General features: G+C 40.3%; 1 long non-coding RNA gene across 1 annotated transcript; it reads right to left on the reverse strand.

The window, feature by feature from the left end:
• Positions 1-20,063: 20,063 nt before the first annotated feature.
• On the reverse strand, positions 20,064-20,570 carry LOC134820075 (uncharacterized). The gene is made up of 2 exons (XR_010160846.1): positions 20,444-20,570; positions 20,064-20,291 (listed from the first exon to the last, which is right to left on the reverse strand). It is a non-coding gene; the product is annotated as an uncharacterized LOC134820075 (long non-coding RNA).
• Between the last annotated feature and the right edge of the window lie 2,281 nt (positions 20,571-22,851).

Consider the following 22,851-nt stretch of genomic DNA (forward strand, 5'->3'; position numbering starts at 1 on the left):
AAAAATTAACCGCCAATCGAAATCATCCTGCCTATTTATCTTATTCGCGCAGGGATGTATCCCAAGCGATTATTTAATCGAGTTGTTGATTATTAGAAAAGTCTGCAAAAATATGATTACCTGAGGACCCCAGGCTTTAATGTTGGTAAACGAATAGAGATTAGGCGGAATGACAGGCTGAGCGCGGCCCAGTAAAAATATGACAAAACCTGCTTCATCTTTCCACTACCTATAACCCACAGCAGGTTCGTTCTAATTAGACAGGTTTTCCGTTAAATAAAAAGTCGAATGCTGCAGATTTAATGCATATCCTGCGTAAGCTTAGATAATTCGAATCAATTTGTTGCGTGATTAAACCTAAATTGGCAGGTTTTGTAATTAAGTTTAAGGTGGACAAAAATGTTGATTTTTGCAGGATTTGTCAAAATAGCAGGTTTTTGGATAATTTGAGTGTACATTGTACAATGTGGTAAAAAGTGCATAATAACGAAGTTCATAAAAGCATGAAAACAATTATGTAATATATATATATATACGATGACAATTTAAAAACGAGGAAACAGCTGATAATAATGAATGACAATTTGCAATTACCCAAGAAAAATTATAAACCAATCTATCGCATCTACAGGCTGAAGACAAAGTGCCGTTATCCTGTGCTTATACAGGCACAGCAGGCTCAGAGCTTTGTTTGATAAGGTATTGTAGATACCTCATGCTGTTCGGCTTTGTATTGGAGATTCCTTAAGGCAAGATGATCAAGAATAGACGGCTTCAAGTCTCCGCCGTACTCCGTTTTATCGATTCGTTAGTTATAATACGTACATAACTTCACAATGTACAGGGTGTAAACTGTAACCAGCTACCTTACGAGACATATTTATGTTTGACATACCTTATCGGACCTTATTTGATTTTGAACGGACATTATGTGAACGGACATTATGTTGAACGGACGTTAAAATTAACGCTCGCATTGACATACGTTGCATGCCACTTTTCGCGCGCGAAGTTCAAAACCATCAAAAATCCGAATTTGTAAATCAATTTTTCAATACAACAAGTAAGAAATTGAAAAGCAGTCGTTGACGTTAGGCATTAAAAATGTTAAATGCTGTGCAGATGAGGTATGAAGGTACGTCGGCCATATCCTTCGGAAGATATCCCGGTTTTCGAATTCTAAATCATCGAGATGGCTGGTATGGTAGAAGATATCGTCGTTGACATGAACCACCGAAGGTAGCCTTTGCCGGTAACACGACTCCTGTCCGACAGCGACATCTGTCCGACTCAGGGTACCAGAAAAAAACGACATCTGTCCGAAATTGTGATCTGATTTCAATACGACATACATTTCCAATTAGAGACATGATCTGAACTTTTACTTGCTAATTTGTATACGTAACATTTCCGATTTGAGATATGATCTGAGCCATAGTTTACTGCCTGCCTGCCTGCCAAGATCGATCCAGATGAAATCTGGAACGAGTTTCGTGTCAACGCTTCTCTCCATTTATATCTATCACACATGAGCAAACGCAGCTGGTCAGGTTCCATTACAGTGTCTTCAAGTAGAACGTCCAGGAAGGTCTTATGTGGTCATCCTTGATAACGCTGGCCATAGGATGGTTGCCAAAAAGAAGTTGTTGAGCAGGTTGGTCCTGTAGACGGTATGTTACGTGGTTATTGAGTTATTGACTATTGTATAATGTACACGCGCCTATCAAAATAGGATTTCTATCGTGGGAATAGCTACAGAGGTATGGAACTATAATTATTATGAGAAACCCCGGCACTGGTCATATCCGGCGGTTTTTACATTTACGAACCGACTAGCTAGACAGCTATTGACAGTCTGACAGGGTGGCTCACTCAAATTTGAACTTTGACACGTCCAAATTCCACGTTAAATCGAGGCTTTAATGTAGTAACCAGATTCATTATAAATAACATTTATGTCATGATAATCAATATGACCATCAGCTGGTTAGGCTAGCGTGTAATAAATATGTAATAAATTGTTGGTATGGTGACCAGCCTCACAGAGCTAGCTCTATGAGGCTGGTCAACAAACCGGTAGGACAATAAGAAAATGTAAAACATGCCCCGTCAATAGGTCTCAGCAAACCTTAAGTTAACATAAGTTGAAATATGCCGTACGGATGCCTATTATGGATCGCTTCCCCCTGGTTTAAAGTTCTGGCTGAAGATTGATTAAAAATGGAATTTTCAACTAAAACGATAAATGAGGAAGGAATTTAAACAGGCAACAAAGAATTTGCTTCATGGGTCATGTGCTGACATGCACCCTGTTAGCGTTCACGTGCACCCTCCCAGTTTCTAATTCTAGTAATTTGATCTCATGCAGAATATGCAGCAGGGGTGCCGACCAGAGTAACAGGTCAGTGTTAGCAAGTTAGAACAGTGACTATTGAATGTATGATAGATAACAGCCTATACTACAGCGGTGGATCTAAATGTCACAGGTCAAACCCGGGGTGGACTATTTACATTGAGCGTCCCAACGGCTCCTAGCTGACACATGGTAGAACCTGGTAAGCTCGGGAAATTGAGTCAAACTTAACCCTAATTGTCATGTCCTCCTGTAGGTTTTACGGTTCTTTTGCGATAGTCAAAACGCGACAACTAGCGCTGGATGGCGACAACTAGCGCTGGATGGCGACAATTATCTTACTGGGCCGCGCTCAGCCTGTCATTCCGCCTAATCTCTATCCGGTTGTTTACCAACATTAAAGCCTGGGGTCCTCAGGTAACAATTATCGAACATATATATTTTGCGCTGGCCAGCGTTATCCAGCGCTGGATAGCGACAACTAGCGCTGGATGGCGACAACTAGCGCTGGATAGCGCTAGTTGTCGCCATCCAGCGCTAGTTGTCGCGTTTTGACTATCGCAAAAGAACCAAATAACGGACTACCTCATAATCATATCAGGCTTGGTCAAATTGTTTATGTCCCCAGAATCAATCTCACCAAATCCAATCTGGACAAAAGGTTTTTCAACTTTGTTCTGAGATCTTTGCTCCAGTAATTGGTAATGTTGTAGGTTTATAATAACATAAACCCGCCACGCAAAGGGTTTATATAACAGATCATCCCGCGCTAGCGGGATGATCTGATAAACACTTATACGAGTGCGCGCAGCGCACGAGTTTTGTGTTAATATGTAATCCCGAAGCGCCAGCTGAGGGATTACATTTATTTAGCCCTGAGCGTGAAGTGTTTATGGATTATAATTATCTCCGGCGATTTCGACAAGGGATTTATACTTTAGAAGAGAGTGATAAAATAGTTTTTATTTCGGAATACGGGTCTGATTTTAGTAATATTTTCATTTCTATTTGTGATGGTGATAACAAGTGATACGATAACGTACTAACAGTCGTTGAACAGGAATTTGGTCAAAGTCATTGAAGTCACGAGCAAATCTGGATGACTGAAGCCAAGAATTAAATTTGTTTAGAGCCCAGTTGTTGACTTTAACTGTACTGTCCGGAACACGATTGGAAAGCAGTTCATCAATCTGAATGTCAATCCGATCTGTCATAGTGGAGCAATAGCTTGAACGTTAGCAGGAACAAGAGCTGGAAGGAGAGCAAGCAAAACAATACTATTTTTAGGGCACGGACAAGGGTAGCTGGCTAGTCGCCAACTTCTCACGCCACGCGTTGGAGAAATTCCAAGAATTAGCTGCTTTGGCAACGTTCCCAGGAATTTGCGTGTAAAAGAAGTGGACGGTTACGATGTTTCATATCACGTGGTGCGCTTTCGTGTCACGTGGTATAGACTCGGCGTATGCTATTGGTGGCACGTGGTACGCACGTGACGCGCCCACGTGATCGCGCGTCTAACTGTTCTACTATTATCGAGTTCTAATCAGCAGTATCATTGATTATTGTAAGTCGGAGAATTGAATGATAAACATCAGTTACGACTAAAAAGCGGGCCGGGTTTATATAAATTTCCGGGGCGGGATGATATCACCTTGAGATGTTTATCTAACAGCGGGCCGGGCTGAGTGATAATATGATCCCGCGTCGAAATCCCGGAAATATTTATAACCTACCAAAACTCGTCGACGGTCTTGTCGTAGTATTTGGAACAAATATTTTACGAGTATCACCTGTCAAATCCAATGTACTAAATAAAAGAATTTGTAATCAAAATAATTGGAGCAACATTTAAATAAGAACCATGTCAGCTGTAAGTGTAAGTGTAAGTACAACTACAATTTCAGTATAAATGAAATTATAAAAATAAAAGCGATCCTAAAACCGTCAGTAAAATAGAAATATTTGCTTCGCATCAGTTTGAAAACGATACATGAACTAATAGTCATACTGCCACCATATTAAATATTCGATCCCAGCCACACCAAATGATTCAAATAACGACTAAAAACACCACAAATAATACATTTATTCTTGCGGATGAAGGGTGCGGGCGAACATGGCACATGCACTCATATACTCCCAGGAGTCCCCCGAGGTTTAGTATAAAGCGGTGTTTTAAGTCTAGTAGGGGTCACTGTCACTGACGCCGGCCTGAACGGGGAACCTATCTTAACTGGAGTAGTTAACATTGAGTTCATAGTTAGGGGCGAGTCCCACTGAGACGAAGTGGATTTGAGACGTCTGTAGCTGGCGGTGGTTAGGAAGACGATCCCAATGACGATTAGAAGGACGAGGAGTCCCAGGACGACAGTGGGGAGGAGAGTGCTGATAAGTTCGGAAAACTCCAGTTTAATGGGAGGTGGAGTTAGGTCGGGTTCTGAGGGTGTTATCAGTACTTCGTACACTTCCTTCTGACCTGTTGGAACAGAGTTAGAGACTAACATACTGAAGTTATTAGTTTTAGGATTTTACCGATTAATTTGATGAAAGGTGCGAGGAAAAACCTTTCTAACCTTTTAATTGATATTCAGGCAACATATTATTCAGAACATGCTAGATTGAACAGTTTAAATGTTATCAACGCATTTAAATCTGATATTAAACACAATCTTAGCCAATAGCACACTGAATAGACCAGTTGTTAAAAACGCTCTTTTCAAACATTATACATGAAGTTATACGCAATAAGACTGAACACAGGATTGAGCACATCTCAAAAAATCGTTTAGCCGTACTTAACTTATTTGATAACCTTGAGCAACATATTATTCAGAACATGCTAGATTGAACAGTTTAAATGTTATCAATCTGTGAATTTTAAATCTGTGAAATTTTGAACAAATTTTTGAAAAATTTCGTGCTTCAAAAATTAATTTTGGTACTAAAAGTTGTGTCTGACTAAGCTCATTACGATCCTGTAAGAATTATTTCTAAATATTCAATATTTTAGGAGTCCCACATATAACAGCTCGACGTTATCGTGCTACACGGTGAATTGTCATTATTCACACTTAGAGGCAACTTTTGGTAGGTACCAAATTTATCGAAAATCAGAGACAACAAATTCTGTGCCAGCTCATTCATGGCGCTTATTACATAGCAGTGCCGTAGGATGAAAAGTTTGAAAATTGGTTAGAAATTTTCAGAAAATGTGTTATTGGACTGCCGATCTGGGGAGCAACCTAGGGCCCTCTATATATTCATGCCCATTGTAGGCTGCTACCCCGATCCCCGAGACTTCGTCTTACTTTCGTCTGGTTTCCACTCTCTCTTCATACCAAGTTACTAGCTAGGTAACAAGGTAATCGAGGAGACAGTTTTCAACGTAACAACGATTTCAGCCGGTTCGGACAAATCTTTGTTCTACCAACTGAACAACAAATCAGTGCACTGCCATCTGTACGCGTCCTCACACACTGTTCTTAAACCAGAGTTAGCTTTATACCAACATAGTTCACGAAATATTTACTTGTATGTACCCCTAATCATCGAATTACCAGCCAATTTCACGCTATTACAACTCCCTGCAACTCCACTGCAACTCCAAGCTCTTAATTACGCCTTATATGGATGTGTAATGAGCTGTGCAAATATCACGTGCTAGAAGCAGCTCTTAATTGCGCCTTATATGGTGCGTAATCGGGTCTGCATGATAGCTCAATGTCACGCGCTATACATCCAACCAGTAAACGCGCTCAATCGATATCTCGTGACTGTCACGTGACAGCTATCCAAGGAAATTCTCTATATGGCGCCTCCGGTGTAAACTAGGAAAGAGCTAGTTTGAGCCTTAAATAGGCGGACACCGCTAATATTTATTAACTTCTACCATCACCCAAGCAGGTGGCGGTGGAGCTGAAAGTTAGCCTGTGTGAGATCACTATTCCTGCGATATCAGACAAGAGCACGCTTCACACATTCTAGCGAGCCTCCCTTTACAGGAGGATTCTCATGGAATTGAAGTAAAGAAGTACTTATACTTTACGTGTAACAGATGGTTAGTCAGATCTGAAGACGACGGGGAGATCGTCCGGGAGCTGATCGCTACGGATGACAACGGAGTGCCTATAAGCTCTGCAGAAGGTGGGCCTCTATTTGAACTGTGTGGGGTTCAGAGCTGTTGTACGGAACAATGTTGATTACACTTCAGGTTTAATAACCTGCACTATCAACAATGTTGATAACACAAGCGATAGCGCCCTATCTGATGTCTCTTCTTCCCAGTTTCAGATCACTAGGCCTCTAACCAGACGAAGTTTTCGTTACAAAAAACCGGAAATCGTTATCTCTTTAACTTTTGACAAAAGGTATTTCAACTTTGTTCTGAGATCTTTGCTCCAGTAATTAGTAATGTTGTAGGTTTATAACCTACCAAGACTCGTCGACGGTCTTGTCGTAGTATTTCGGAACAAATATTTTACGAGTATCACCTGTTAAATCCAATGTACTAAATAAAAGAATTTGTAATCAAAATAATTGTAGCAACATTTAAATAAGAACCATGTCAGCTGTAAGTACAATTTCAGTATAAATGAAATTATAAAAATAAAAGCAATCCTAAAACCTTCAGTAAAATTGAAATACTTGCTTCGCATCAGTTTGAAAACGATACATGAACTAATATTCACACTGCCACCATATTCAATATTCGATCCCAGCCACACCAAATGATTCAAATAACGACTAAAAACACCACAAATAATACATTTATTCTTGCGGATGAAGGGTGCGGGCGAACATGGCACATGCACTCATATACTCCCAGGAGTCCCCCGAGGTTTAGTATAAAGCGGTGTTTTAAGTCTAGTAGGGGTCACTGTCACTGACGCCGGCCTGAACGGGGAACCTATCTTAACTGGAGTAGTTAACATTGAGTTCATAGTTAGGGGCGAGTCCCACTGAGACGAAGTGGATTTGAGACGTCTGTAGCTGGCGGTGGTTAGGAAGACGATCCCAATGACGATTAGAAGGACGAGGAGTCCCAGGACGACAGTGGGGAGGAGAGTGCTGATAAGTTCGGAAAACTCCAGTTTAATGGGAGGTGGAGTTAGGTCGGGTTCTGAGGGTGTTATCAGTACTTCGTACACTTCCTTCTGACCTGATGGAACAGAGTTAGAGACTAACATACTGAAGTTATTAGTTTTAACATTTTACCGATTAATTTGATGAAAGGTGCGAGGAAAGAGTTTGGTGTTTTTACCAGCAGTTTCTAGAATCAGAGACAACAAATTCTGTGCCAGCTCATGGCGCTTATTACATATAATAGCAGTGGCGTAGGACTGATGAAAAGTTTGAAAATTAGAAATTTTCAGAAAATGTGTTATTGGACTGCCGATCTGGGGAGCAACCTAGGGCCCTCTATATATTCATGCCCATTGTAGGCTGCTACCCCGATCCCCGAGACTTCGTCTTACTTTCGTCTGGTTTCCACTCTCTCTTCATACCAAGTTACTAGCTAGGTAACAAGGTAATCGAGGAGACAGTTTTCAACGTAACAACGATTTCAGCCGGTTCGGACAAATCTTTGTTCTACCAACTGAACAACAAATCAGTGCACTGCCATCTGTACGCGTCCTCACACACTGTTCTTAAACCAGAGTTAGCTTTATACCAACATAGTTCACGAAATATTTACTTGTATGTACCCCTAATCATCGAATTACCACCCAATTTCACGCTATTACAACTCCCTGCAACTCCACTGCTCTTAATTACGCCTTATATGGATGTGTAATGAGCTGTGCAAATATCACGTGCTAGAAGCAGCTCTTAATTGCGCCTTATATGGTGCGTAATCGGGTCTGCATGATAGCTCAATGTCACGCGCTATACATCCAACCAGTAAACGCGCTCAATCGATATCTCGTGACTGTCACGTGACAGCTATCCAAGGAAATTCTCTATATGGCGCCTCCAGTGTAAACTAGGAAAGAGCTAGTTTGAGCCTTAAATATGCGGGATATTTAATATTTATTAACTTCTACCATCACCCAAGCAGGTGGCGGTGGAGCTGAAAGTTGGCCTGTGTGAGATCGGTATTCCTGCGATATCAGACAAGAGCACGCTTCACACACTCTGGCGAGCCTCCCTTTACAGGAGGACTCTTATGGAATTAAAGAAAAGAAGTACTTATACTTTACGTGTAACAGATGGTTAACCAGATCTGAAGACGACGGGGAGATCGTCCGGGAGCAGATCGCTACGGATGAAAACGGAGTGCCTATAAGCTCTGCAGAAGGTGGGCCTCTATTTGAACTGCGTGGGGTTCAGAGTTGTACGGAACAATGTTGATTACACTTCAGGTTTAATAACCTGCACTATTAACAATGTTGATAACACAAGCGATAGCGCCCTATCTGATGTCTCTTCTTCCCAGTTTCAGATCACTAGGCCTCTAACCAGACGAGGTTTTCGTTACAAAAAACCGGAAATCGTTATCTCTTTAACTTTTGGTTTCTGGGCTCGTCTAAATTTCTTCGAAGTATAAAATTATCTGCATTGATCTGAAACGAATTATTAAAATAACGGACTACCTCATATCAGGCTTGGTCAAATTGTTTATGTCCCCAGAATCAATCTCACCAATCTGGACAAAAGCTTTTTCAACTTTGTTCTGAGATCTTTGCTCCAGTAATTGGTAATGTTGTAGGTTTATAACCTACCAAGACTCGTCGACGGTCTTGTCGTAGTATTCGGAACAAATATTTTACGAGTATCACCTGTTAAATCCAATGTACTAAATAAAAGAATTTGTAATCAAAATAATTGTAGCAACATTTAAATAAGAACCATGTCAGCTGTTAGTAGTACTAACAGCTGACATGGTTCTTATTTACTAATAGTACAATTTCAGTATTTTAAATGAAATTATAAAAATAAAAGCAATCCTAAAACCGTCAGTTAAATTGAAATACTTGCTTCGCATCAGTTTGAAAACGATACATGAACTAATAGTCACACTGCCACCATGTTCAATATTCGATCCCAGCCACACCAAATGATTCAAATAACGACTAAAAACACCACAAATAATACATTTATTCTTGCGGATGAAGGGTGCGGGCGAACATGGCACATGCACTCATATACTCCCAGGAGTCCCCCGAGGTTTAGTATAAAGCGGTGTTTTAAGTCTAGTAGGGGTCACTGTCACTGACGCCGGCCTGAACGGGGAACCTATCTTAACTGGAGTAGTTAACATTGAGTTCATAGTTAGGGGCGAGTCCCACTGAGACGAAGTGGATTTGAGACGTCTGTAGCTGGCGGTGGTTAGGAAGACGATCCCAATGACGATTAGAAGGACGAGGAGTCCCAGGACGACAGTGGGGAGGAGAGTGCTGATAAGTTCGGAAAACTCCAGTTTGATGGGAGGTGGAGTTAGGTCGGGTTCTGAGGGTGTTATCAGTACTTCGTACACTTCCTTCTGACCTGATGGAACAGAGTTAGAGACTAACATACTGAAGTTATTAGTTTTAACATTTTACCGATTATTTGTAATACAATATTTGTGATATTATGTTAGTAATTAAAACTAATTAAAAGAATTCAAACTTGCAAATTTCAATTTGCAGTTTCTGAATGTTATCAATCTGTGGATTTTTAATCTGTGAAATTTTGAACAAATTTTTGAAAAATTTCGTGCTTCAAAAATTAATTTTGGTACTAAAAGTTGCGTCTGACTAAGCTCATTACGATCCTGTAAGAATTATGTCAAAATATTCAATATGTTAGGAGTCCCACATACAGCTCGACGTTATCGTGCTACACGGTGAATTTTCATTATTCACACTTAGAGGCAACTTTTGGTACCAAATTTATCGAAAATCAGAGACAACAAATTCTGTGCCAGCTCATGGCGCTTATTACATATAATAGCAGTGGCGTAGCGACTGATGAAAAGTTTGAAAATTAGAAATTTTCAGAAAATGTGTTATTGGACTGCCGATTTGGGGAGCAACCTAGGGCCCTCTATATATTCATGCCCATTGTAGGCTGCTACCCCGATCCCCGAGACTTCGTCTTACTTTCGTCTGGTTTCCACTCTCTCTTCATACCAAGTTACTAGCTAGGTAACAAGGTAATCGAGGAGACAGTTTTCGACGTAACAACGATTTCAGCCGGTTCGGACAAATCTTTGTTCTACCAACTGAACAACAAATCAGTGCACTGCCATCTGTACGCGTCCTCACACACTGTTCTTAAACCAGAGTTAGCTTTATACCAACATAGTTCACGAAATATTTACTTGTATGTACCCCTAATCATCGAATTACCACCCAATTTCACGCTATTACAACTCCCTGCAACTCCACTGCTCTTAATTACGCCTTATATGGATGTGTAATGAGCTGTGCAAATATCACGTGCTAGAAGCAGCTCTTAATTGCGCCTTATATGGTGCGTAATCGGGTCTGCATGATAGCTCAATGTCACGCGCTATACATCCAACCAGTAAACGCGCTCAATCGATATCTCGTGACTGTCACGTGACAGCTATCCAAGGAAATTCTCTATATGGCGCTTCCGGTGTAAACTAGGAAAGAGCTAGTTTGAGCCTTAAATATGCGGGATATTTAATATTTATTAACTTCTACCATCACCCAAGCAGGTGGCGGTGGAGCTGAAAGTTGGCCTGTGTGAGATCGCTATTCCTGCGATATCAGACAAGAGCACGCTTCACACATTCTGGCGAGCCTCCCTTTACAGGAGGACTCTTATGGAATTAAAGAAAAGGAGTACTTATACTTTACGTGTAACAGATGGTTAGCCAGATCTGAAGACGACGGGGAGATCGTCCGGGAGCTGATCGCTACGGATGAAAACGGAGTGCCTATAAGCTCTGCAGAAGGTGGGCCTCTATTTGAACTGTGTGGGGTTCAGAGTTATACAGAACAATGTTGATTGCACTTCAGGTTTAATAACCTGCACTATTAACAATGTTGATGACACAATTGCGATAGCGCCCTATCTGATGTCTCTTCTTCCCAGTTTCAGATCACTAGGCCTCTAACCAGACGAAGTTTTCGTTACAAAAAACCGGAAATCGTTATCTCTTTAACTTTTGAAGTAAGGCCCTGGCCAGTAAGGGTTTCTGGGCTCGTCTAAATTTCTTCGAAGTATAAAATTATCTGCATTGATCTGAAACGAATTATTAAAATAACGGACTACCTCATATAAGGCTTGGTCACATTGTTTATGTCCCCAGAATCAATCTCACCAATCTGGACAAAAGGTTTTTCAACTTTGTTCTGAGATCTTTGCTCCAGTAATTGGTAATGTTGTAGGTTTATAACCTACCAAGACTCGTCGACGGTCTTGTCGTAGTATTTGGAACAAATATTTTACGAGTATCACCTGTTAAATCCAATGTACTAAATAAAAGAATTTGTAATCAAAATAATTGTAGCAACATTTAAATAAGAACCATGTCAGCTGTTAGTAGTACTAACAGCTGACATGGTTCTTATTTACTAATAGTACAATTTCAGTATTTTAAATGAAATTATAAAAATAAAAGCAATCCTAAAACCGTCAGTTAAATTGAAATACTTGCTTCGCATCAGTTTGAAAACGATACATGAACTAATAGTCACACTGCCACCATGTTCAATATTCGATCCCAGCCACACCAAATGATTCAAATAACGACTAAAAACACCACAAATAATACATTTATTCTTGCGGATGAAGGGTGCGGGCGAACATGGCACATGCACTCATATACTCCCAGGAGTCCCCCGAGGTTTAGTATAAAGCGGTGTTTTAAGTCTAGTAGGGGTCACTGTCACTGACGCCGGCCTGAACGGGGAACCTATCTTAACTGGAGTAGTTAACATTGAGTTCATAGTTAGGGGCGAGTCCCACTGAGACGAAGTGGATTTGAGACGTCTGTAGCTGGCGGTGGTTAGGAAGACGATCCCAATGACGATTAGAAGGACGAGGAGTCCCAGGACGACAGTGGGGAGGAGAGTGCTGATAAGTTCGGAAAACTCCAGTTTGATGGGAGGTGGAGTTAGGTCGGGTTCTGAGGGTGTTATCAGTACTTCGTACACTTCCTTCTGACCTGATGGAACAGAGTTAGAGACTAACATACTGAAGTTATTAGTTTTAACATTTTACCGATTATTTGTAATACAATATTTGTGATATTATGTTAGTAATTAAAACTAATTAAAAGAATTCAAACTTGCAAATTTCAATTTGCAGTTTCTGAATGTTATCAATCTGTGGATTTTTAATCTGTGAAATTTTGAACAAATTTTTGAAAAATTTCGTGCTTCAAAAATTAATTTTGGTACTAAAAGTTGCGTCTGACTAAGCTCATTACGATCCTGTAAGAATTATGTCAAAATATTCAATATGTTAGGAGTCCCACATACAGCTCGACGTTATCGTGCTACACGGTGAATTTTCATTATTCACACTTAGAGGCAACTTTTGGTACCAAATTTATCGAAAATCAGAGACAACAAATTCTGTGCCAGCTCATGGCGCTTATTACATATAATAGCAGTGGCGTAGGACTGATGAAAAGTTTGAAAATTAGAAATTTTCAGAAAATGTGTTATTGGACTGCCGATCTGGGGAGCAACCTAGGGCCCTCTATATATTCATGCCCATTGTAGGCTGCTACCCCGATCCCCGAGACTTCGTCTTACTTTCGTCTGGTTTCCACTCTCTCTTCATACCAAGTTACTAGCTAGGTAACAAGGTAATCGAGGAGACAGTTTTCAACGTAACAACGATTTCAGCCGGTTCGGACAAATCTTTGTTCTACCAACTGAACAACAAATCAGTGCACTGCCATCTGTACGCGTCCTCACACACTGTTCTTAAACCAGAGTTAGCTTTATACCAACATAGTTCACGAAATATTTACTTGTATGTACCCCTAATCATCGAATTACCACCCAATTTCACGCTATTACAACTCCCTGCAACTCCACTGCTCTTAATTACGCCTTATATGGATGTGTAATGAGCTGTGCAAATATCACGTGCTAGAAGCAGCTCTTAATTGCGCCTTATATGGTGCGTAATCGGGTCTGCATGATAGCTCAATGTCACGCGCTATACATCCAACCAGTAAACGCGCTCAATCGATATCTCGTGACTGTCACGTGACAGCTATCCAAGGAAATTCTCTATATGGCGCCTCCGGTGTAAACTAGGAAAGAGCTAGTTTGAGCCTTAAATAGGCGGGATATTTAATATTTATTAACTTCTACCATCACCCAAGCAGGTGGCGGTGGAGCTGAAAGTTGGCCTGTGTGAGATCGCTATTCCTGCGATATCAGACAAGAGCACGCTTCACACATTCTGGCGAGCCTCCCTTTACAGGAGGACTCTTATGGAATTAAAGAAAAGAAGTACTTATACTTTACGTGTAACAGATGGTTAGCCAGATCTGAAGACGACGGGGAGATCGTCCGGGAGCTGATCGCTACGGATGAAAACGGAGTGCCTATAAGCTCTGCAGAAGGTGGGCCTCTATTTGAACTGTGTGGGGTTCAGAGTTATACAGAACAATGTTGATTGCACTTCAGGTTTAATAACCTGCACTATTAACAATGTTGATGACACAATGCGATAGCGCCCTATCTGATGTCTCTTCTTCCCAGTTTCAGATCACTAGGCCTCTAACCAGACGAAGTTTTCGTTACAAAAAACCGGAAATCGTTATCTCTTTAACTTTTGAAGTAAGGCCCTGGCCAGTAAGGGTTTCTGGGCTCGTCTAAATTTCTTCGAAGTATAAAATTATCTGCATTGATCTGAAACGAATTATTAAAATAACGGACTACCTCATATAAGGCTTGGTCACATTGTTTATGTCCCCAGAATCAATCTCACCAATCTGGACAAAAGGTTTTTCAACTTTGTTCTGAGATCTTTGCTCCAGTAATTGGTAATGTTGTAGGTTTATAACCTACCAAGACTCGTCGACGGTCTTGTCGTAGTATTTGGAACAAATATTTTACGAGTATCACCTGTTAAATCCAATGTACTAAATAAAAGAATTTGTAATCAAAATAATTGTAGCAACATTTAAATAAGAACCATGTCAGCTGTAAGTACAACTACAATTTCAGTATAAATGAAATTATAAAAATAAAAGCAATCCTAAAACCGTCAGTAAAATTGAAATATTTGCTTCGCATCACTTTGAAAACGATACATGAACTAATAGTCACACTGCCACCATATTCAATGTTCGATCCCAGCCACAGTCCACACCAAATGATTCAAATAACGACTAAAACACCACAAATAATACATTTATTCTTGCGGATGAAGGGTGCGGGCGAACATGGCACATGCACTCATATACTCCCAGGAGTCCCCCGAGGTTTAGTATAAAGCGGTGTTTTAAGTCTAGTAGGGGTCACTGTCACTGACGCCGGCCTGAACGGGGAACCTATCTTAACTGGAGTAGTTAACATTGAGTTCATAGTTAGGGGCGAGTCCCACTGAGACGAAGTGGATTTGAGACGTCTGTAGCTGGCGGTGGTTAGGAAGACGATCCCAATGACGATTAGAAGGACGAGGAGTCCCAGGACGACAGTGGGGAGGAGAGTGCTGATAAGTTCGGAAAACTCCAGTTTGATGGGAGGTGGAGTTAGGTCGGGTTCTGAGGGTGTTATCAGTACTTCGTACACTTCCTTCTGACCTGATGGAACAGAGTTAGAGACTAACATACTGAAGTTATTAGTTTTAACATTTTACCGATTATTTGTAATACAATATTTGTGATATTATGTTAGTAATTAAAACTAATTAAAAGAATTCAAACTTGCAAATTTCAATTTGCAGTTTCTGAATGTTATCAATCTGTGGATTTTTAATCTGTGAAATTTTGAACAAATTTTTGAAAAATTTCGTGCTTCAAAAATTAATTTTGGTACTAAAAGTTGCGTCTGACTAAGCTCATTACGATCCTGTAAGAATTATGTCAAAATATTCAATATGTTAGGAGTCCCACATACAGCTCGACGTTATCGTGCTACACGGTGAATTTTCATTATTCACACTTAGAGGCAACTTTTGGTACCAAATTTATCGAAAATCAGAGACAACAAATTCTGTGCCAGCTCATGGCGCTTATTACATATAATAGCAGTGGCGTAGGACTGATGAAAAGTTTGAAAATTAGAAATTTTCAGAAAATGTGTTATTGGACTGCCGATCTGGGGAGCAACCTAGGGCCCTCTATATATTCATGCCCATTGTAGGCTGCTACCCCGATCCCCGAGACTTCGTCTTACTTTCGTCTGGTTTCCACTCTCTCTTCATACCAAGTTACTAGCTAGGTAACAAGGTAATCGAGGAGACAGTTTTCAACGTAACAACGATTTCAGCCGGTTCGGACAAATCTTTGTTCTACCAACTGAACAACAAATCAGTGCACTGCCATCTGTACGCGTCCTCACACACTGTTCTTAAACCAGAGTTAGCTTTATACCAACATAGTTCACGAAATATTTACTTGTATGTACCCCTAATCATCGAATTACCACCCAATTTCACGCTATTACAACTCCCTGCAACTCCACTGCAACTCCAAGCTCTTAATTACGCCTTATATGGATGTGTAATGAGCTGTGCAAATATCACGTGCTAGAAGCAGCTCTTAATTGCGCCTTATATGGTGCGTAATCGGGTCTGCATGATAGCTCAATGTCACGCGCTATACATCCAACCAGTAAACGCGCTCAATCGATATCTCGTGACTGTCACGTGACAGCTATCCAAGGAAATTCTCTATATGGCGCCTCCGGTGTAAACTAGGAAAGAGCTAGTTTGAGCCTTAAATAGGCGGGATATTTAATATTTATTAACTTCTACCATCACCCAAGCAGGTGGCGGTGGAGCTGAAAGTTGGCCTGTGTGAGATCGCTATTCCTGCGATATCAGACAAGAGCACGCTTCACACATTCTGGCGAGCCTCCCTTTACAGGAGGACTCTTATGGAATTAAAGAAAAGGAGTACTTATACTTTACGTGTAACAGATGGTTAGCCAGATCTGAAGACGACGGGGAGATCGTCCGGGAGCTGATCGCTACGGATGAAAACGGAGTGCCTATAAGCTCTGCAGAAGGTGGGCCTCTATTTGAACTGTGTGGGGTTCAGAGTTATACAGAACAATGTTGATTGCACTTCAGGTTTAATAACCTGCACTATTAACAATGTTGATGACACAATTGCGATAGCGCCCTATCTGATGTCTCTTCTTCCCAGTTTCAGATCACTAGGCCTCTAACCAGACGAAGTTTTCGTTACAAAAAACCGGAAATCGTTATCTCTTTAACTTTTGAAGTAAGGCCCTGGCCAGTAAGGGTTTCTGGGCTCGTCTAAATTTCTTCGAAGTATAAAATTATCTGCATTGATCTGAAACGAATTATTAAAATAACGGACTACCTCATATAAGGCTTGGTCACATTGTTTATGTCCCCAGAATCAATCTCACCAATCTGGACAAAAGGTTTTTCAACTTTGTTCTGAGATCTTTGCTCCAGTAATTGGTAATGTTGTAGGTTTATAACCTACCAAGACTCGTCGACGGTCTTGTCGTAGTATTTGGAACAAATATTTTACGAGTATCACCTGTTAAATCCAATGTACTAAATAAAAGAATTTGTAATCAAAATAATTGTAGCAACATTTAAATAAGAACCATGTCAGCTGTAAGTACAACTACAATTTCAGTATAAATGAAATTATAAAAATAAAAGCAATCCTAAAACCGTCAGTAAAATTGAAATATTTGCTTCGCATCACTTTGAAAACGATACATGAACTAATAGTCACACTGCCACCATATTCAATGTTCGATCCCAGCCACAGTCCACACCAAATGATTCAAATAACGACTAAAACACCACAAATAATACATTTATTCTTGCGGATGAAGGGTGCGGGCGAACATGGCACATGCACTCATATACTCCCAGGAGTCCCCCGAGGTTTAGTATAAAGCGGTGTTTTAAGTCTAGTAGGGGTCACTGTCACTGACGCCGGCCTGAACGGGGAACCTATCTTAACTGGAGTAGTTAACATTGAGTTCATGGTTAGGGGCGAGTCCCACTGAGACGAAGTGGATTTGAGACGTCTGTAGCTGGCGGTGGTAAGGAAGACGATCCCAATGACGATTAGAAGGACGAGGAGTCCCAGGACGACAGTGGGGAGGAGAGTGCTGATAAGTTCGGAAAACTCCAGTTTGATGGGAGGTGGAGTTAGGTCGGGTTCTGAGGGTGTTATCAGTACTTCGTACACTTCCTTCTGACCTGATGGAACAGAGTTAGAGACTAACATACTGAAGTTATTAGTTTTAACATTTTACCGATTATTTGTAATACAATATTTGTGATATTATGTTAGTAATTAAAACTAATTAAAAGAATTCAAACTTGCAAATTTCAATTTGCAGTTTCTGAATGTTATCAATCTGTGGATTTTTAATCTGTGAAATTTTGAACAAATTTTTGAAAAATTTCGTGCTTCAAAAATTAATTTTGGTACTAAAAGTTGCGTCTGACTAAGCTCATTACGATCCTGTAAGAATTATGTCAAAATATTCAATATGTTAGGAGTCCCACATACAGCTCGACGTTATCGTGCTACACGGTGAATTTTCATTATTCACACTTAGAGGCAACTTTTGGTACCAAATTTATCGAAAATCAGAGACAACAAATTCTGTGCCAGCTCATGGCGCTTATTACATATAATAGCAGTGGCGTAGGACTGATGAAAAGTTTGAAAATTAGAAATTTTCAGAAAATGTGTTATTGGACTGCCGATCTGGGGAGCAACCTAGGGCCCTCTATATATTCATGCCCATTGTAGGCTGCTACCCCGATCCCCGAGACTTCGTCTTACTTTCGTCTGGTTTCCACTCTCTCTTCATACCAAGTTACTAGCTAGGTAACAAGGTAATCGAGGAGACAGTTTTCAACGTAACAACGATTTCAGCCGGTTCGGACAAATCTTTATTCTACCAACTGAACAACAAATCAGTGCACTGCCATCTGTACGCGTCCTCACACACTGTTCTTAAACCAGAGTTAGCTTTATACCAACATAGTTCACGAAATATTTACTTGTATGTACCCCTAATCATCGAATTACCACCCAATTTCACGCTATTACAACTCCCTGCAACTCCACTGCAACTCCAAGCTCTTAATTACGCCTTATATGGATGTGTAATGAGCTGTGCAAATATCACGTGCTAGAAGCAGCTCTTAATTGCGCCTTATATGGTGCGTAATCGGGTCTGCATGATAGCTCAATGTCACGCGCTATACATCCAACCAGTAAACGCGCTCAATCGATATCTCGTGACTGTCACGTGACAGCTATCCAAGGAAATTCTCTATATGGCGCCTCCGGTGTAAACTAGGAAAGAGCTAGTTTGAGCCTTAAATAGGCGGGATATTTAATATTATTAACTTCTACCATCACCCAAGCAGGTGGCGGTGGAGCTGAAAGTTGGCCTGTGTGAGATCGCTATTCCTGCGATATCAGACAAGAGCACGCTTCACACATTCTGGCGAGCCTCCCTTTACAGGAGGACTCTTATGGAATTAAAGAAAAGAAGTACTTATACTTTACGTGTAACAGATGGTTAGCCAGATCTGAAGACGACGGGGAGATCGTCCGGGAGCTGATCGCTACGGATGAAAACGGAGTGCCTATAAGCTCTGCAGAAGGTGGGCCTCTATTTGAACTGTGTGGGGTTCAGAGTTGTACGGAACAATGTTGATTACACTTCAGGTTTAATAACCTGCACTATTAACAATGTTGATAACACAAGCGATAGCGCCCTATCTGATGTCTCTTCTTCCCAGTTTCAGATCACTGCCTCTAACCAGACGAAGTTTTCGTTACAAAAAACCGGAAATCGTTATCTCTTTAAAGTAAGGCCCTGGCCAGTAAGGGTTTCTGGGCTCGTCTAAATTTCTTCGAAGTATAAAATTATCTGCATTGATCTGAAACGAATTATTAAAATAACGGACTACCTCATATAAGGCTTGGTCAAATTGTTTATGTCCCCAGAATCAATCTCACCAATCTGGACAAAAGGTTTTTCAACTTTGTTCTGAGATCTTTGCTCCAGTAATTGGTAATGTTGTAGGTTTATAACCTACCAAGACTCGTCGACGGTCTTGTCGTAGTATTTGGAACAAATATTTTACGAGTATCACCTGTTAAATCCAATGTACTAAATAAAAGAATTTGTAATCAAAATAATTGTAGCAACATTTAAATAAGAACCATGTCAGCTGTAAGTACAACTACAATTTCAGTATAAATGAAATTATAAAAATAAAAGCAATCCTAAAACTGTCAGTTAAATTGAAATACTTGCTTCGCATCAGTTTGAAAACGATACATGAACTAATAGTCACACTGCCACCATATTCAATATTCGATCCCAGCCACACCAAATGATTCAAATAACGACTAAAACACCACAAATAATACATTTATGCTTGCGGATGAAGGGTGCGGGCGAACATGGCACATGCACTCATATACTCCCAGGAGTCCCCCGGGGTTTTGTATAAAGCGGTGTTTTAAGTCTAGTAGGGGTCACTGTCACTGACGCCGGCCTGAACGGGGAACCTATCTTAACTGGAGTAGTTAACATTGAGTTCATAGTTAGGGGCGAGTCCCACTGAGACGAAGTGGATTTGAGACGTCTGTAGCTGGCGGTGGTTAGGAAGACGATCCCAATGACGATTAGAAGGACGAGGAGTCCCAGGACGACAGTGGGGAGGAGAGTGCTGATAAGTTCGGAAAACTCCAGTTTGATGGGAGGTGGAGTTAGGTCGGGTTCTGAGGGTGTTATCAGTACTTCGTACACTTCCTTCTGACCTGATGGAAGAGAGTTAGAGACTACTGAAGTTATTAGTTTTAGGATTTTACCGATTAATTTGATGAAAGGTGCGAGGCAAGAGTTTGGTGTTTTTACCAGCAGTTTCTAGCGAAACAAAACAAAGCAGCTAACCCAAGACCCAAGTACTAACCAGAAGTAGGACAGAGAAAAGTGAGAGAATGGACAGCCTGGGTGTTCCAGTTGAGCAGGGATAGGTGGAAGTGAGACGAGGTTTTAATAATGTTCAGATCACCGCCAGCTCTGTCGTCTAACGTCACCTGAACAAGGTTCCAGCTTTGAGCTAGTTTGTAATTTTATAAATAAATATAAAATTATATAAATAATAGACTGACCCGACGGTCACTGCATTGCCTGGGGAGTGGCGTCATGTTTCTCTATGCTAATGTTTTGGAGAATTGGCTACCTAGAAAATATCGGATTGTGCGAAGCAAAACTTTAAAAGGCAAGACAGAGTGGTTCTCTACCCCCTAGTCTATAATATTTACCTGAACAAGCGAAAATTCTCCCTCCACAAGGAAGATATCAGTAGTAGGACTCTCTGAAGAGAGAGAAGTCTTCTCTCCAGATAACTTAAAACCTGTAGAAAGTTATGAAACTTGCAGTTAGTGGTACGTTAAAGTGTCTGTATCTGTTATTAGTACGGTCTACCAAGATAATCTCTAGTCACGATGTGTGATGTCATAACACGTGTGTCATACTCGAAGTCTACTCGAAAAAGTAATTGTTTCTGGAGGTTAAAAATGTAAGGGCAAGTTTACTCACGTGATACGAATGGTATCTGGATGGAGCTGGATACAGCACCCTTTACTTTTACAGTCACCAGCGGAGATACGGTCGATACAGCTGCAAAAAATAATCGGTTAGATCTGCTGAATAAGTGGTTTAATTGGTGGTTTTGTAACTAATATGATACTTAAGTTTCTCACTTTCTGTCCCTTCTCTCTTTCTCCTTTCTGTCCCTCCCTCACAGACTTACCTTACATTCCGTAATTTTTAATTAAGTTTGAGTGTGTTCTTTCACTCTCACTGGTAATATTTCATAATTTTGTTTGAGGTATGTACATTTTACTTCGGTCACTTGAAATTGCTTTTTTTCGGAGGCTTCGGTGCTGGTTTCGACTGAGCGGGTTCATACTTTTGCAACTTCTTAACTGCCAAAATTGTTACACTAGTTGGCCATTGCATTGGTAGACACAATCTTAGCAAAATACTGCTAAATTGCAGTATTAAATTGCAGTACCTATTAAATTACAGTATTACATTTTCATATTAAATACGCAAACGATAGCCATCTTGTATGCCATGCTCCCGGAAATTATTAGACTGAAAATAGTCCAAATTTCAAAGAATATCTTTATAATCATTAATGTAATATCTTAATCTCGGTATCGTGTTATTGCAACGGTCATCATGTATAATGTTCTATTCAGTATTCTCAACAGTCGATATATGTAAACTATAAGCATTTGAATAAGATGTGGGTAATAATAGGGAGGCGGTGCAAGCCTTTCAAACAGATTAACAGATCAAGTTAAATTATATTACGTGTCATATCAGCTTTAAATTGATATTACAACCCTGTCCATTAAGAAGGTGGTAGCCACGTGACCACTTTCATCCATTCAGCTAATATTCATTATTCAGCCAACATATTATTCAGAACATGCTAGATTGAACAGTTTAAATGTTATCAATCTGTGAATTTTTAATCTGTGAAATTTTGAACAAATTTTTGAAAAATTTCGTGCTAAAAGTTGCGTCTGACTAAGCTCATTACGATCCTGTAAGAATTATTTCAAAATATTCAATATGTTAGGAGTCCCACATACAGCTCGACGTTATCGTGCTACACGGTGAATTTTCATTATTCACACTTAGAGGCATTTTTTGGTACCAAATTTATCGATCAAAATCAGAGACAACAAATTCTGTGCCAGCTCATGGCGCTTATTACATAGCAGTGCCGTAGGATGAAAAGTTTGAAAATTAGTTACAAATTTTCAGAAAATGTGTTATTGGACTGCCGATCTGGGGAGCAACCTAGGGCCCTCTATATATTCATGCCCATTGTAGGCTGCATCCCCGATCCCCGAGACTTCGTCTTACTTTCGTCTGGTTTCCACTCTCTCTTCATACCAAGTTACTAGCTAGGTAACAAGGTAATCGAGGAGACAGTTTTCAACGTAACAACGATTTCAGCCGGTTCGGACAAATCTTTATTCTAACCATTTGAACAACAAATCAGTGCACTTCCATCTGTACGCGCCCTCACACACTGTTCTAAAACCAAAGTTAACTTTATAACCAACATAGTTTATATAAACAAAAGCTCTAAGAAACAGATAGTAAACAAAGTAAACATTTCTGTCCCCTAATCTTTCTCAAACAAAAGTCATGCAATTTGCATACTTCTCCATTTAACTCTATTCTGAGCAATTAACGTTAAATAGTTCAAATCACATAAATTATTTAACGATAATTTTCGGACACTAAGGTCGTGTAGAATCAGTGAGAAAAGGTTGACCGGTTCCCCCCCTT

The sequence above is a fragment of the Bolinopsis microptera genome, chromosome 8 (genome assembly GCF_026151205.1).
Source record: "Bolinopsis microptera isolate Bmic1 chromosome 8, MBARI_Bmic_1.0, whole genome shotgun sequence".
Classification (NCBI taxonomy): domain Eukaryota; kingdom Metazoa; phylum Ctenophora; class Tentaculata; order Lobata; family Bolinopsidae; genus Bolinopsis; species Bolinopsis microptera.